At 37.8% G+C, this 17,621-nt stretch overlaps 1 long non-coding RNA gene and 1 other non-coding gene across 2 annotated transcripts; one reads left to right on the top strand and one right to left on the bottom strand.

Moving 5' to 3' along the window:
• Positions 1-2,113: 2,113 nt before the first annotated feature.
• LOC112729273 (uncharacterized) lies at positions 2,114-2,872 on the bottom strand. The gene is made up of 4 exons (XR_003166449.3): positions 2,718-2,872; positions 2,581-2,632; positions 2,381-2,488; positions 2,114-2,182 (listed from the first exon to the last, which is right to left on the bottom strand). It is a non-coding gene; the product is annotated as an uncharacterized lncRNA (long non-coding RNA).
• Positions 2,873-17,239: 14,367 nt separating this feature from the next.
• Positions 17,240-17,343, top strand: LOC112731554 (small nucleolar RNA R71). Its single transcript, XR_003167327.1, has one exon. It is a non-coding gene; the product is annotated as a small nucleolar RNA R71 (small nucleolar RNA).
• The last annotated feature ends 278 nt before the right edge of the window (positions 17,344-17,621 follow it).

Genomic DNA, 17,621 nt, shown 5'->3' on the forward strand with positions numbered 1-17,621 from the left:
GTCTCTTCTCTGGTATTTTGGTCACTACTAAAAAGTGTTGCCTATTTGCAATAAAATGTAACTCTTTTATGTGTTGCTTATAAGTTAGAATTTGCAATTCTTTGAAGTGTTGCCTATTAGTTTTGAATATGCAATCCTTTAAAGTATTGCCTTTTCTTTTGGATATGCAATCTATACAAGTGTTGCCTTTTTTTTGGATATGCAACCTATTCAAGTGTTGCTTTTTCTTTTGGATATGCAACCATACAAGTGTTGTCTAATATTCAAAATATGCAACTAATAAAAGAGTTGCCCTTTTGATAAAAATAAAAATTATTTTTGTAATAAAAATACAAAAAAATAAAATTTACAATAAATTTTTTAGTTCATATATGTGTAATTATTTTTAATTAATAAATAAATTTATGCACAATAGAAAAAAATTATAAGAGAAAAAATAACTAATAATAAAATTATAATTAAAATAGATATTAAAAAGTTCAATTAGTATTTCAAATACATGTTCATCAATAATTCTCAACAAAATAATAAAATTCTTGTCTAACAATAATTGTCATAACAAAATAGTAATTAATATTTATCAAAAAGATGTCGATCTACTTGCATATTTTATATCCATGCTTGACTTGTCCTATATGCTAAATCTGCAAATAATACACAACAAAAAATAAGCAACTTATCATTAAAACTGAAAAATTATAACAAAAATTTCTTTATGATATTAAATACTATAGATGTAAAAGCAATAAATAGATCTAAAAAACTCCTTCTAAACAACAAGAGTGGAGGTTAACAGGACCTCACATCTGGGGATGTTTCTTATATATGAATATTAAATTATGTATTCCCCTTAACAAATATATATATTCATGAGCAGTGCTTTTTGTAGTTTTTCTAATAGAATATTTGTTAAAGCAAAACTAGAAGTCACCATCTTAATTCTTATAAATACATGATTTATTATCATTCAGGACCAAATCCGGCAACTTTTCTTGCTACCTCATTAAAAAGTGGTTTTAGAAGTTCTCCGAAATTTGTTATCGAAATTGCATGAAACTTTGAAATAGATACTTGAACCACTTTAATCCAACAACAAAAATTGAGCATATCAAAGTAACAAGTTAAGAAACTTTTTCATCAGCTTCAGGAAGCTATCTCTTCTCCATTGCTATTTTTTAATTGACAAGATCTTGCTGTGATAAAGGGCTGTAGAAATGAATGTAGGAGAGAGGGGAGATCATCATTATATCCAGTGCTATAGAAAATTCCAGACAGAGGGCAATAAATAAGGGCTAGCAGAAATAATAAAATTTTGACTTCAGCAATACTTGAAAATTATTCTTTTCCATACAATTTCAATAATGGAAATTTGGTATTTTGGTTATATAATAACTTGAATGAAAAAGAATCACATTAAAATTTAACAATTATAAAGTAAATATAGAAACAAAGTATATAAGAATGGGATATTATAAAGCTTTTAATCCTTTTTAAGTGAATTTTATAATTTTAAATTTTCAAAAATAAAAATAAATGCATACATGACTTGTTTGCAAGTAAATTTTTCATTACAAAAAATATTTCCCAAAAGAGAATTGAAGGAGACAAGATCTTATGGATTGCTTTGACCAAGCACTATTGAACCGTTGGATTAGTCTTAGAATTGAGTAACAAAATTCATGGTATCAAACTATTTAAAAAGATTTATTACCTTCAAGGTGGTCCCCACTTCCCACATGTTACAACCATTATTTTTTTGCATACACTGAATCATGATTCAGACTCAAAACTGGTTCCAATTTTTGTTGAAACTATGCATGCAGTAGCACTTGCGTATTTTAGGTCTAGCATTGCATATTAAATAGTCATCAGTGGATTTTTCATACCCGACACCACCACAAAAGAAAGATGAACAAGGAAAATCCAAATTCCAGAAATCGAGATCTGGATATGCCTCTGCTGTATAAAAATCAATTAGGATTCAAGGAACACATTTGCATCTTCGGCGGATCTGAGAATTCATCATATAGCTAATCACTTACCTGTAAAAGATAATGACTTTAACATAATAAATAAAAAGGAATACTGGATGCTAACCTCAGAAGAAGAACATGTTGCTTAATTGTAGCAAGGAATTCTTTTACTCATCCACTATAGAAGTACAGTGGAGGATAAGCAAGTCCTGCACGAAGATTTTATTCACACCAGATAGAATTGTCAAAAACAGAAGGGTATAGAAAGCCACAAATATTTAAACCTACTCAAGGTAAAAGCAAGTCTCCATTGATGAGAGAATCCTATACATTTTATTTACATAATCAATGCTACCGAAAATGTAACCCCAGAAAAAATCCATTTAGATTCATCACAAGAGCTTCACCTGATGATAGAACAACAATGATATATTGCCATCCAAGTGCAGGTGAATGCCTCTGGATGGACCTAATGTCAGTGAAGGGCACCGCTCTTATGGTGTAAAGGCTTCTCTCTAACCAATAAATGGAAAAAACTTTAGCATATTAATACACCACACTGCACAGGATAATAAACTCATCCAGTCTACACCAAATGCGAATTTACCTTTCTCAGAAAGGCTCGCCTCTGACCTATGGCCTTTGTAAGGAACCCAAGTCTAAAGTGAAGCAAAAACGAACACATTAGCACGAACAATACACTAGACCGAACGAAACGGATAAGAGCAAACAGAAAATGATCACCATGAACAAGGAAGTGCCTTGCTTAAACAGCTTCAGTCTTCCACTAATTCTTTCTGATGCAAACTGCGTTGGATGAATTGCTACATTGTCCTTCAAAAACACAATCTCAGCATCATCCCGCTTATGAGGCGAGCTCACCTTAGTACTGTCGCTTCGCAGCATGATGCTAGCAGAACCCTAATCAAATTATATATGTTAAAAAAACATCAACTCAGTTAAATTTGTGATTGGAATGATAAAAGTTAAGAAAGCAATCCAATAGTGAAGCATTCAATTGAATCGTGCAACCCTAATTGAAATGCAATCGAATCGGAACCGGAGAAATTGTGAAGTGAAAGGAGAGGAATAGAGAAATAGTGTTACTTATTGCTGCGAAGCGGCGTAATCGGCGTGATCGGATAAATCGTGAAGCTCCGATTCTAACATCGGCGATATTGCAGAGAAGTGAAGATGAAAATAGAAAGCGAACTCAAAGAGGAAATAGAGAGGAACAAGTTTAAAATTAATATACACAGCAACAAGTTTAACCAAAAATTAGGATTCAAAACACAAAAAGGTGCTAAAATAGAATAGAGAAAGAACAGTAGAATCATCAGTACCTGCAGAATAATGCCAAAAACGAGAATCTTACAAAAAACACGAGTAGTGATAATCGAACAGTGACCGGCGGTGATGAACACGAGCAGAGAGGATCGAAGCTCAATGAGAAGAGGAGTAGAGGATCGAAGCTCAACGAGCAGAGAATCGAAGCTCATTCGCGAGCAGAGAAGATCAAAGCTCAATGATCGAATCACATTCGCGAGCAGAGATTGAGATCGAAGCTCAATAAAGGAACGCGCGTCATCATCGAATGGATTGAAGAACCAGAGAGGAATGAATCATTTGGAATGGATTGGGGTTATGGATTTCATTAGGGTTGGGTTTTGCTAGCAACGAGAGACTCTTCTTTCTTTCTTTTTTCCATTTTTCTCCGCATAATAGTTAGCCTTGTCGTTTGAGTTATTTTTATTTTTTTAAGAAATATTAAAAAGTTTAAGCAACACTTAAGAAGTGAAGTTTGAAATAAACTCAAAGACAACTCTTAAGAAAAGTAATATATTATTTTTATAATAGTTATTTTTGTATATTTAATAGAGCAACACTTAATAAGTGTCTCCTAATTTATCAATAGCATCATTTATGGTGTGTTATTAAAAATTCGTTGTTATAATACTATTTTATTACTACTAGTATAAAAAGTTACCTTTATATATATTAGGCAACTTTTTTTAAGTATTATCTTGAACATATGTTGCAATAGCCAATAAATGTTGTAGTGTAGTATGATACATTTTGACTGTGGATGTTCGACTAAGATTGCTTACTTAGCCAGATGATTATTTCACTTGGTGTTTAGTTGTTTGCCTGTTTGCTATAGCGGTTGATTGTGTCATTGAATGACTTTTTACGTTGTGATTGATAGTTGGTTTTTAAAAAATTGCACAACATTAGTTCATCTGCTAAGCTGATAAGGCGTGAATAATTATTGATTACTCATATTAGTGCCATGATGCAGTGTGTGTCGAGATCTTGATGTGGTTAGGTAGGTTTGTACTTATGGTAATATGATAACGTGTAGTAAGTGGCAAGACTAATGATTCACTGTTTCCTGACAGGGAAGAACGTGCTCTGAGTTGATTTGCTGAATAGCATTCGGATGGAAAAAATGCATTTCGTCGGTAATCAGTTTTGATTCAATTTGCTTATAACGTGTATTCTGTTTGTTAATAGAAATTAGTCGAGACGTGTTGTTCTCCATGCTATATCAATGGGATGATCACCCAACGAGTCAACAGACCATATCTCCGTAGCACATACCTCCAATTTTGGATGTCTCCAACCCCAGCATATTCAATTGGGCACATAAGACATTCAAGTAGTTAGAGCTAGCAATAGAAAAATTCAAAACTAAGAACCATGAAACTTGTGGTGGCTGCATGTTCGCTCTGATGGTCTCTTTAAATGTTTAACTGCTTATATATCCTACTTGCTTTTATGGTGCACCACTTAACCTTTCAACCTTGCCATCCAGCTGTTATACTTTCAGCGACTGAAGCATGGTCTACTAGATCGCTGTCTAGAACCAGAGCCATGGGTCACTACATGGAGTGTTGCAGAACTTGACAAGAAGGCAACTAATGTCCTTGCTGAGGTACTAACCCGGATGATTTATTATTTGTTATATGCTAATCCACTTAACCAATGAATAGTTTTCTAAAATAGGAACAATGTTCCACTGGGGAATTTAGACGATTACTTTCTAACCTCAATTGACCTTTTCCTATTAGGGTTCCATTAGAGATAAGGCAAAAGTGGTTGACGACCCAAACTTTAAACCAAGAAGAACCATAGAGAATTCCCATCCAAAAAACAAAGCTGAAAGAGGGAATGCAAGACCAGAGTGGTACACAAGGTAATGTGTCTGTTGGAATTTATAGTGCTTACAACATTAAAGCTATTGGTGGTTAGATAATATGGTAATTTGAAGTGTTTCTTTATAATTTCAAAACTAGATGCATGCTCCTATATCCTTTGGATGTTTTATATTAGAGTAAATTACCAATTCCGCCCTCGAATTACCAGAACGCTGACAAAAATAACCTCCACTTTTATTAATGACAAAAATACACTTAAAATATTGAAAAACTCTACAAAAATACCTAACCATAAATAAAAATCTATTCCGTTAACAGAATTGGCTGAGCTGTCAAATAGATTCCGTTACACCGCTTCCTCTGCTTTTTCTTCATTCTCCCTCACTCCCTCCCTCCCTAATGCAACTACAACAAAAATAAACATCATCTGTTATCACTCTTTTCCTCCTTTAAACCTCCCAGAAGCTGCTGCAAGCTGCAACAACAACAACAACAACATATCTCAGTCACTCCGAAATTGCAACAACGACAACAACATCATCTTCCTAGATGAAGCTCTTGCAACAACAACATCTTCATCATTATTTCTCTCCTGAAATACGATGTCGCCTCTTCTTCCATGGTTTTCTCCCTCAAGTACGACAATAGTCTTGCTCTGTCATCTTGCTCATCCACTTTTCCTTCTTCGATTCTTCTCTCGCCGCCTCTCTCTTTCTCTCTCCTTGTTGTTCTGCTTCTCTCTCTCCTCAACGACGGCACCTGCGGTGATACTGTCCTCTCCTCTCGTCCTTCCTCACTCCCTAAAGCAATTACAACAACAATAAGCAACATCTCAGTGACTCCCTCCCTCTTCCAAACCTCCTAGAATAGACTTTACGCCTCACCCTCTTCATCTCAGCCACAGTAATAATCAGCCATAATTAGTAATAATCATCCATAATCATCAATTCTACAATTTTTCATTATATTTTTTAATAATCTAATAAAAATAGAATCCAAAGAGAAATAATGACAAAGAGAGAAGCTAAAGAGAGAGCTCCTCACTGCCCTAGAGAGAGAGGGACTATCCACTGCTTACTGCGAGAGAGGAGAGTAAGGCGCTGCAAGACAGGTTTCTGACAGCAATGGAGAGGCGGTGAGCAAGCAGTGATGGTGATGGCAAATCTGAGAGGAAAGATCGAAAGATCTGCTGAGAGAGTGAAGAGGGAAAGGAACTGTGAGATCCTCTTCTGACGACAACGGAAGGGTAGTGAGTATGCAACAGTGGCAACAACGAGGTTCTGCCGTTGAAGACAAAGAGACAACGACGTGAGTTGATGAGTAATTATTCTGTGTGCTGGAGAAGTGAAAGTGAGAAGAAGGAAGAAGAAAAAAATGAGCGGGGAGCGAGGTGTGAGTGCGTGAGACAGAGAAGATCGGTAGGCAACAGCCATAGATTCAAAGTGAGAGTGAAGAGGGTGAGGTGTAAGGTCTTTCTGGGAGGTTTGGGAAGGGAGGGAGTGAGGAAGAATAAAGGAGAAGCAGAGGAAAGGGTATAACAGAATCCATTTGATAGCTCAGCTAACTCTATTAACGGAATATATTTTTATTTACAGTTGGGTATTTTTGTAGCATTTTTCAATATTTTAGGTGTATTTTTGTCGTTAACAAAAGTGGAGGTTATTTTTGTCAGCGTTTTGATAATTTGAGGACGGAATTGGTAATTTACTCTTTGTATTATTAACATAAGTGTGATTGTATGTCTAATATAATAAGGGCGTTATATGAATTTATCGATGGATGTTAACAGGAAAGCAAGGATAGATCCGTTAAAAGTGGGCACTGTAAGTCATCAGAAAAACCGCCATCTAGGTCAGTTGAAACAAAAGTACCTGAAAGTCATACAGCGGCACAAGAGGTGAGTGCATCTTATTGTGGATATAGGTTGACTTCATAAATTAGTTACTTAGATTAAATACCAATTGTGTTGAGGTTGGATGTTGAATATGTTTTGGTGCTATGTTAAATTTGTTGGATGTTCAAATCTCATTGTCTATGGATGGATATGGACATAGTGATGTATATGTTCATCTTGGAACCTAGCTGGCCTATATTTTTAATTGAATTCCCTCTTGTTGTCCTTATTTTGTGTGTGGAATTTGTAACATGCTCGTTTACAACCTAGGAGACCAGAATAGGCACGTACAAAAAGCTGCCCGTCGTCAAAGGCAAATCTTGAAAAGACAGCTAAACAGCACTTAAAGCCCCGAAGCACAAGGAGAGACCTGTAGTTATTGCAGACTCCAATGATGACGATAATGACCCACTTGTCGAAGAAGGCACCGCCTATTTCAAGACAAATGGAACCAACATGGTGAGCAGCTAAATAAGGAGGCAAACCCGTCAGCTACACAGGAAAAGGATCCAGTTACACCATCTACAGTACTTGTGGAAGTTACTGAATACGATTTTGACAGGCAAGTTCTATGGGTTAACATCTGTGGTATATGTCAATTGGTCATATCTTGTTTTTTCTGTGATTTCAATCCGCATACTAATTGTGTTATCTAACTATAGTTGCATTCGATGTAGAGACTTTGACTTGAACTTCATGCAGTATCCAAAAGTTGAGAAAATGTTGAACAGGGTAGGAACACAAGACCAATAAACATGGAACCCCTCCAGACCATCATGCCTAAGAAGTCACGTTGTCACACACCTAGCCCTGAAAAGCCTAGCTTTTCCCTTAGATTGACACAGCTTGAGAAGTCACTGGCCACGCCCCCTATCACAATAGTACATCCGATCATTAAGAATATCAGGTTAGGAGAGCATAAGGAGAACAAGGTCCGGGTTGGATTCTAGACTCTTCACTTAACAAAGAGAAGCCATTGGCAACCTGTGAAGTTAAGCCACATCTTCAGCCGTCGAGGAGGAATCTATGGACTTTGAAAGCACGTGGTTGGGTCAATAGCAACGTAAGTTATTGAACTCCATGTTGTAGGTACACTAATTTTGTTCTCCATATACCTGATATCATGCATCTTAATTTTACCACATAGATCATTCAATGGATGTTCTACACATTTAACGATGCACAGGCTATGTGATTCAAACGTGATTTCTACTGCGTGTGTTTGGAAATATTGGTATGAAGACTATAGTTTTTACGTAATCTTACGATACCTGTTGCATAACTGACTACTGCTTTGACAATAGGAAACAGTGACACGACAGCATAACCTGGATTCATTCCATAACGGGCCAGTTCCGGTGTATGAGGGCTTGGTTACAAACTTCGAAGAGGATACCAAATTCTTTGACAAAGTGAAGGCAGCCAAGAGAAAATGGATGAGACATCATTCTATTTTATGTAGTACATGGTAACCATATTTAGATGAGAACATATTTGTCCGGTTTATTTATTCTACCTAATTTGTTAGGTGTGTGTTGAATATGTTAGACATTGTCTCATGTATTTTCTTTATGGACTTATTGCATCGTACTCATTTCATTTGGAAAGGGATTTGTTTGTTCAATTCACCATGAATGGGGAAGATTGTTTCACTTGTGAAGGGTATAATCTGCTTGTTGTGCATCTCACAGCATGTTGTTAATAGTTGAACATGTTATTTGTGAGTTCTTATTGCAATGGTTTATTCTAATGTGTTCGAAAGATCATTGGTGGTTGTATGCATTTGACTAGCAAGGAAGAGGGTGTTGGTAATCGATAGTCTGCATGATGAGGCACCCAACGATGAACGGAGGAAACTAGATGCATATGCGGTAAGCTAAGACACCCCGTGTCCGTTGTTTACAGACATGGCCAAAGTGGCCATCCCGACATACAAACGCAGTATTTTACAGGGGTGACTAATTGAAGACATGGCCAAAGTGGCCATCCCGACATACGAACGCAGTACAAATGGCCCAAGTTTTGCATATGCCAAACTCCCTATGCAACCGAATGGGTAAGTAGAACCAAGCAACACACCCCACAAATTTATCCATTCACAGTTGCGGTAACATTGATATCATCCTGATTGGACCATTCTTACTTAATTATGTAGTTGGGATTGTGGCATCTATGTCATTAAATTCATGTAGACATAGACTGAAGGTTGTAAACTAGATAAATAGGACGATGTAAGTTACCCAGTCGCTTTGTTTTAATTTTGTTATTTGCGTTTCATGTTACTTTGACACTCCGAACATCGCCCTCACAATGGAAATTTCATACAGGATATTCTTCGGGCAATGAGAATGGATCTCAAGGTGGATATTGTCATGGGAGCACATAATGAATCAATTGAACATGTGCGAACTTTGTTGGAACAAAATAATGAACGTGTACGCCACAACCGTCCAAGAAACAAGAAGAAGGAGGTTAAATCACCATTTCACAACACCAAGCACTAGGACATTTATGAAACGGTCAGACAATTACATGTGTGGAAGAACCATAATGGGAGAAAGAAATAGATGTACTTAGTCTTAATACCACAAATACCTTTTTGACATTGTTTACGTGTTTTCGTGGTGGAGTTTTGTTAAAACAGACAGGATAAATTTTCATAGTGAATAACATTTTTAGTTCTCGAACTACTCTGATTCTATTCCAAGATATTAGCAAAGTGTAAAAGCTATTAGTTAAGAATAACCTTCTGGGTAACAATAGAAATAACCATCCGCTATCTTATGGAATCGAACATCCAGCCTCTACTCATTGTAACTGATATCACACACTACACCAAGACTATTACAAATAACTATCTGGGTACTAATAGAAATAATTATCTGCTAGCCTATGGAATTGAACATCCAGCCTCTACTGCTTGTAACTGATTACACACTCTATACCAAGACTATTACAAAATAACCATTTAAGTACCTAGTGAATTCAACATTTAGAGTCTCTCAAATGGTAATTAGTTAAACCAAAAGCAGTCAAACAATTACCAGAGGTAATATTAGGGTAACCATGTGAACACACACGAAGTTAAATATCTGGGTGTCTTTAGCCATTGTTAAATGTAGTCAAGTATGACTACAAAATAACCGTCCAATACAGAATCAAAATAACCATCTACAACCCTATTCCATTGAACATCCAGATTATGTATCAAGTAATTCCGTAATGAAGAAGGTAATCACTATTGTATTCTTCCGATAACTCGAACACAACATGAATTCATTTAACATTAGCCTACAACTAGTCAAACCACATAGAAAATAGAAATACGCAGGTCATGTGCACGTAGCGAGAAGCCAAACTCACAGAATACCAGTTTCATATACATATGACCATCAACAACTCGCACTACGAAATAACCATCAAATATACATATTGAGTTGGAACAACTAACAAAAAGGACCTCTAATATAACATAGCAGATTCTATATCCAAAATAGTCTAAGTATTGCCGAAAGAGTTTAACAGAGACATGAATTCACTAAGTCCTTGCAAACCAATTTGCCGAGCGGGAGCATCCAAATCTATGTTTTCGCAAGATTCTACACGATTATCCTGAAATAAACAAACTCAAACAACAAAAATTCATTATCTTATTAATTAACTATGTACTAAAAGTGAAGCTTTAAATTAATTACGATATTTAGCTGGCCTAAACTATTTCGCTTTCTCTGCATGGATTTCTTGATCGACTTTTTCAACTCATATCCGAGCCTTTTACCTTTTGGCCGACCCTTTGTGGTTATCTTTGATGGACTTTGAATGTCCTCTATGGCCACCACGGAGGAAGTCTTTGGGATAACGCTAGTGTGTGCATCAGCGACAGTCTTATTCCGCAACTTGGCACAGTAATCAACTAGATTGGTCCTTGTATCTTCCAGAGCAGCATGCAACATGTCTGCTTCATCGTCACCATTCACAAATTCCCGCGTAACATTGTAGAAGTGTGCACACAACCCTCTGAATAACTTGTGGCTCTCATCCGAATGTCTACGTCGTGGCTACTCTTAATGTAGGTGTGCTTGCGCTTTATTTTCTTGCTCCAACGAGGAAGAACATAGCAGGAAGGAACTTTATTCACTTTGTAAGAGGAAAGTACTATAAGACAGTGGCAATACAGTATACCTATACATTCGAACAAGTTGCACTCACATCGAACCTCATGAGTTGAATGGTCAAAATGGACGTTGTACATAATATACCGGGTCTTCTCATAGGCTAATATTTCCTCTTACACTTTTACCTAGGCCGACTCACCCTGTTCATAAACGACGCAAATATTGCAATCAGCCTTCTTCCCAAACTCTGTTTGGACATTCCTAAATATGTCATTGGTATACTTGATGAGGGAATAATTTATACGCTTTTTAGCATTATTTTTAGGTAGTTTTTAGTATGATTTAGTTAGTTTTTAGTATATAATTATTAGTTTTTAAATAAAAATTATATTTTTGGACTTTACTATGAGTTTGTGTATTTTTCAATGAATTCAGGTATTTTCTGGCTGAAATTGAGGGACTTGAGCAAAAATCTGATTCAGAGGCTGAAAAAGGACTGCAGATGCTGTTGGATTCTGACCCTGCTGCATTCGAAATGGATTTTCTAGATCTATAGAATCCCAATTGGCGCGATCTCACTTGCTTTGGAAAGTAGACATTCTGGGCTTTCCAGCAATATATAATAGTCCATACTTTGCTCAAGATTTGATGGTCCAAACTGGCGTTCAAAATCATCCCAAGGAATTCTGGCGTAAAACGCCCAAACTGGCACCAAAGCTGGCGTTTAACTCCAAGAATAGCCTATGCACGTGAAAGCTTCAATGCTCAGCCCAGGTACACACCAAGCGGGCCTCGGAAGTGGATTTATGCATCATTTACTTATTTCTGTAAACCCTAGGCCATTAGTTCATTATAAATAGGACCTTTTACTATTGTATTTTGATCTTTGGAACTTGTATGTTCACGTTTGGGGGCTGGCCTCATGGCCATGCCTAGACCTTTCACTTATATATTTTCTACGGTGGAGTTTCTACACCCCATAGATTAAGGTGTGGAGCTCTGTTGTTCTTCATGAATTAATACATGTACTATTATTTTTCTATTCAATTTACCCCTACTTCTTCTCTAAGATATTCACTCGCACTTCAACCTGATGAATGTGATGACTCGTGACACTCATCATCATTCTCACTTATGAACGCGTGCCTGACAACCACTTCCGTTCTATATGCAATAGCTTGAGTAAGGGTAGCAGAATGGGTGTTAAAACGCCCAGTCTGGCACCATTCTAGACGTTTAACGCCAGAAAAGGGCACCAGACTGGTGTTTAACGCCAGAAAGAGAAGAAAAGCTGGTGTTAAACGCCAGAAATGGGCAGCAACCTGGCGTTTAATGCCAAGATTGGAACTCCAAGGGGCGTTTACATGCCAAAATGGTGCAGGAATGAGAAATCCTTGACAACTCAGGATCTGTGGACCCCACAGGATCCCTACCTACCTCAACTCTCTCTTTCTCTTCTTCACACCTTCTCATAACACCCTTCCCCAAATACCCCTCACCAATCACCTCTATTTCCCTTCCCCATCACCTCTTCACCAATCACCTCCACCACTCTTCCCCATAACACCCACCTCACAATTCAAATTCAAATCCTTTCCCTCCCACACCAAACCCCTAATACACGAACCCTACCCTCTCTCCACTCCTACATAAATCCCTCATCCCTCCTTCATTTCCACACATCATAAACACTCCTTCCCCCCCTTGGCCGAACCACTCACACCTCTCCATCTCTTCCATTTTTTTCTTCTTCTACTTCCTTCTTTCTTCTTTTGCTCAAGGACGAGCAAACCTTCTAAGTTTGGTGTGGTAAAAGCATTGCTTTTTGTTTTTCCATAATCATTTATGGCACCTAAGGCCGGAGAAACCTCTAGAAAGAGGAAAGGAAAGGCAAAAGCTTCCATCTCTGAGTCATGAAAGATGGAGAGATTCATCTCAAAGGTCCATCAAGACCACTTCTATGAAGTTGTGGCCAAGAAGAAGGTGATACCTGAGGTCCCTTTCATGTTCAAAAGGAATGAGTATCCGGAGATCCGACATGAGATTCGAAAAAGAGGTTGGAAAGTTCTCACCAACCCCATTCAACAAGTCAGAATCTTAATGGTTCAAGAGTTCTATGCTAATGCATAGGTCACCAAAAACCATGATCAAAGTGTGAACCCGAATCCAAAAAATTGGCTTACAATGGTTCGGGGAAAATACTTAGATTTTAGTCCGAAAAATGTAAGGTTGGCATTCAACTTGCCAATGATGCAAGGAGATGCACGCCCCTACACTAGAAGGGTCAACTTTGATCAAAGGTTGGACCAAGTCCTCATGGACATATGTGTGGAAGGAGCTCAGTGGAAAAGAGACTCCAAAGGCAAGCCGGTTCAATTGAGAAGGCATGACCTTAAACCCATGGCGAGAGGATGGTTGGAATTCATCCAACGCTCCATTATTCCTACTAGCAACCGATCCGAAGTGACTATAGATCGGGCTATCATGATCCATAGCATCATGTTTGGAGAGGAAGTAGAAGTTCATGAGGTCATATCTCTAGAACTCTACAAAGTGGCTGACAAAACCGCCACTTTGGCAAGGTTAGCCTTCCCTCATCTCATCTGTCACCTATGCAATTTAGCTGGAGTTGTCATAGTAGAAGACATCCTCATTGAAGAGGACAAGCCCATCACTAAAAAGAGGATAGAGCAAATGAGAGAGCCCACTTATGGACCTCAACAAGAGCATGAGGAAGTCCCTCATCAAAAAATCCCTGAGATGCCTCAAGGGATGCACTTTCCTCCACAAAACTGTTGGGAGCAAATCAACACCTCCTTAGGAGAATTGAGTTCCAACATGGGGCAACTAAGGATGAAGCACCAAGAGCACTCCATTATCCTTAATGAAATCAGAGAGGACCAAAGAGCTATGAGGGAGGAGCAACAAAGACAAGGAAGAGACATAGAGGAGCTCAAGCACTCCATAAGATCTTCAAGAGGAAGAACTATCCGCCATCACTAAGGTGGACCCATTCTTTAATTTTCTTGTTCTTAATTTTCTGTTATTTCGAATTATATGCTTTATGTTTTGTCTATGTTTGTGTCTTTATTACATGATCATTAGTGTCTAGTGTCTATGTCTTAAAGCTATGAATGTCCTATGAATCCTTCACCTTCCTTAATTGAAAAATGTTTTTAATTGCAAAAGAACAAGAAGTACATGATTTCGAATTCTATCTTGAAATTAGTTTAATTATTCTGATGTGGTGGCAATACCTTTTGTTTTTCTGAATAAATGCTTGAACAGTGCATATTTTTTGAATTTGTTGTTTATGAATGTTAAAATTGTTGGCTCTTGAAAGAATAATGAAAAAGGAGAAATGTTATTGATAATCTAAAAAATCATAAAATTAATTCTTGAAGCAAGAAAAAGCAGTGAATAGAAAAAAAAATTTATGCAAAAAAAATAAAAAAAAAGAAGAGAAAAAGAGAGAAAAAGAAAAGAAAAAAGCAAGCAGAAAAAGCCAATAACCCTTTGAACTAAAAGGCAAGGGTAAAAAGGATCCAAGGCTTTGAGCATTAATGGATAGGAGGGCCTAAAGGAATAAAATCCTAGCCTAAGCGGCTAAACCAAGCTGTCCCTAACCATGTGCTTGTGGCGTGAAGGTGTCAAGTGAAAAGCTTGAGACTGAGCGGTTAAAGTCGTGGTCCAAAGCAAAAAGAGTGTGCTTAAGAGCTCTGGACACCTCTAATTGGGGACTCTAGCAAAGCTGAATCACAATCTGAGAAGGTTCACCCATTTATGTGTCTGTGGCATTTATGTATCCGGTGGTAATACTGGAAAACAAAATGCTTAGGGTCATGGCCAAGACTCATAAAGTAACTGTGTTCAATAATCAACATACAGAACTAGGAGAATCAATAACACTATCTGAATTCTGAGTTCCTATTGATGCCAATCATTCTGAACTTCAAAGGATAAAGTGAGATGCCAAAACTGTTCAAAAGCAAAAAGCTAAATGGCCCCGCTCATCTAATTAAGACTGATCTTCATAGATGTTTTCGGAATTTATTGTATATTCTCTTCTTTTTATTCTATTTTGTTTTTAGTTGCTTGGGGACAAGCAACAATTTAAGTTTGATGTTGTGATGAGCGGATAATTTATACGCTTTTTAGCATTGTTTTTAGGTAGCTTTTAGTATGATTTAGTTAGTTTTTAGTATATAATTATTAGTTTTTAAATAAAAATTACATTTCTGGACTTTACTATGAGTTTCTATGTTTTTCTGTGAATTTAGGTATTTTCTGGCTGAAATTGAAGGACCTGAGCAAAAATCTGATTCAGAGGCTGAAAAAGGACTGCAGATGATGTTGGATTCTGACCCTGCTGCATTTGAAATGAATTTTCTGGTGCTACAGAAGCCCAATCGGCGCGCTCTCAATTGCGTTGGAAAGTAGACATCCTGGAATTTTCAGCAATATATAATAGTCTATCCTTTGCCCGAGATTTGATGGCTCAAACTGGCGTTCAAAGTCAGCCCAAGGAATTCTGGCGTAAAACGCCCAAACTGGCACCAAAATTAGAGTTAAATGCCCAAACTGGCACCAAAGCTGGTGTTTAACTCCAAGAATAGTCTATGCACGTGAAAGCTTCAATGCTCAGCCCAAGCACACACCAAGTGGGCCTCGGAAGTGGATTTTTGCATCATTTACTTATTTCTGTAAACCCTAGGCCATTAGTTCACTATAAATAGGACCTTTTACTATTGTATTTTGATCTTTGGAACTTGTATGTTCACGTTTGGGGGCTGGCCTCATGGCCATGCCTAGATCTTTCACTTATGTATTTTCTACGGTGGAGTTTCTACACCCCATAGATTAAGGTTTGGAGCTCTGCTGTTCTTCATGAATTAATACAAGTACTATTGTTTTTCTATTCAATTCACGCCTACTTCTTCTCTAAGATATTCACTCGCACTTCAAACTGATGAATGTGTTGACCCATGACACTCATCATCATTCTCACTTATGAACGCGTACCTGACAACCACTTCCGTTCTATATGCAATAGCTTGAGTGTATATCTCTTGGCCTCCTAGTTCATGACGCATGGTTGCCTTTCCTAACAACAGAGCATTCCATTCTGTGAGATCAGAGTCTTCATGGTATAGGCTAGAACCATTGGCAACATTCCTGAGATCCTGAAAGTCTAAACCTTGTCTGTGGTATTCCGAGTAGGATCTGGGAAGGGATGACTGCGACGAGCTTCAAACCTGCGAATGTGAGGCACAAGTGACAGTGTGCAAAAGGACAATGGTCATATTCCGACGCTAGCGGGAACCGACAGATGATTAGTTGTGCGGTGATAGCGCATATGGATTTGTTTTTATTCGAGAGGATCAATACAGATTGCCATGGAAGGAGGTAACGCATGGTTGGAAGAAGGCAATAGGAAAGCAGAGGTTCAGAAGCAACAAAGCATCTCCGTACGCTTATCTGAAATTCCCACCATTGAATTACATAAGTATTTCTATCTTATTTTGTGTTTTATTTATAATTTAAGTATCAAAATCCCATAACCATTTTAATCCACCTGACTGAGATTTACAAGATGACCATAGCTTGCTTCAAGCCAACAATCTCCGTGGGATCGACCCTTACTCACGTAAGGTATTACTTGGACGACCCAGTGCACTTGCTGGTTAGTTGCATCGGAGTTGTGAAGAAGTGTTGAAATCACTATTTCGCCATACCAAGTTTCTTAAATCACAACGTGCACCAGTACTCTTGTTGAAATTATCTCTCAATGGCTGAGCTAGTTGCACATGGGATTACTCCTCTTGAGTCTACAACATCGTCCTCCAGTTCCTTCTGCTGCTTGTTTCCAAGAACATTGTTGAACTCGTGGACGAACTACACCAAGATAGTCTTGCAATGTAAGTATCTATCAAAGAATGCATGCATACTCTCACTCCTTTGCGTACTCCTCATAGAAGCCCAAAATTGACCCTTGAAACAAGTCTACACAAAACAAACCATAGACTGTCATGTAGTGTAGTCTTATCCCGAGGCTTCATATCTTGAGTGAAGTAGCTGATCAACACTAGCCTGTCAATCATGTGATGGGGGCATGCGTCCAGAAGGTTCTTAAAGCGCTCCCAGTACTCATAGAGAGTATCTGATTCACCTTGTACAATGCAGGAAATCTCTTTCCTCAATCTATCTATAACTTCAGCTGGAAAGTATTTTTCCAAGAATTTTCTCCTGAGCGTATCCCAGTTGGTGACAGTTGCTTCAGGTTGGGAGTAGTACCACTCCCTTGCTTTTCCCTCAAGAGAAAACGGGAAGGCGGTTAACAGAATAGAAGTTTTATTTGCACCATGACACCTAACAGTAGAACAGGCTGTCTGGAAATCCCTGAGGTGCTTGATGGGCTCCTGAGCAGGTAAGCCATGAAACTTAGGCATCAAGTTGATTAGTGCAGTCTTCATCTCAAAAT

The sequence above is a fragment of the Arachis hypogaea genome, chromosome 12 (genome assembly GCF_003086295.3).
Source record: "Arachis hypogaea cultivar Tifrunner chromosome 12, arahy.Tifrunner.gnm2.J5K5, whole genome shotgun sequence".
Lineage (NCBI taxonomy): Eukaryota > Viridiplantae > Streptophyta > Magnoliopsida > Fabales > Fabaceae > Arachis > Arachis hypogaea.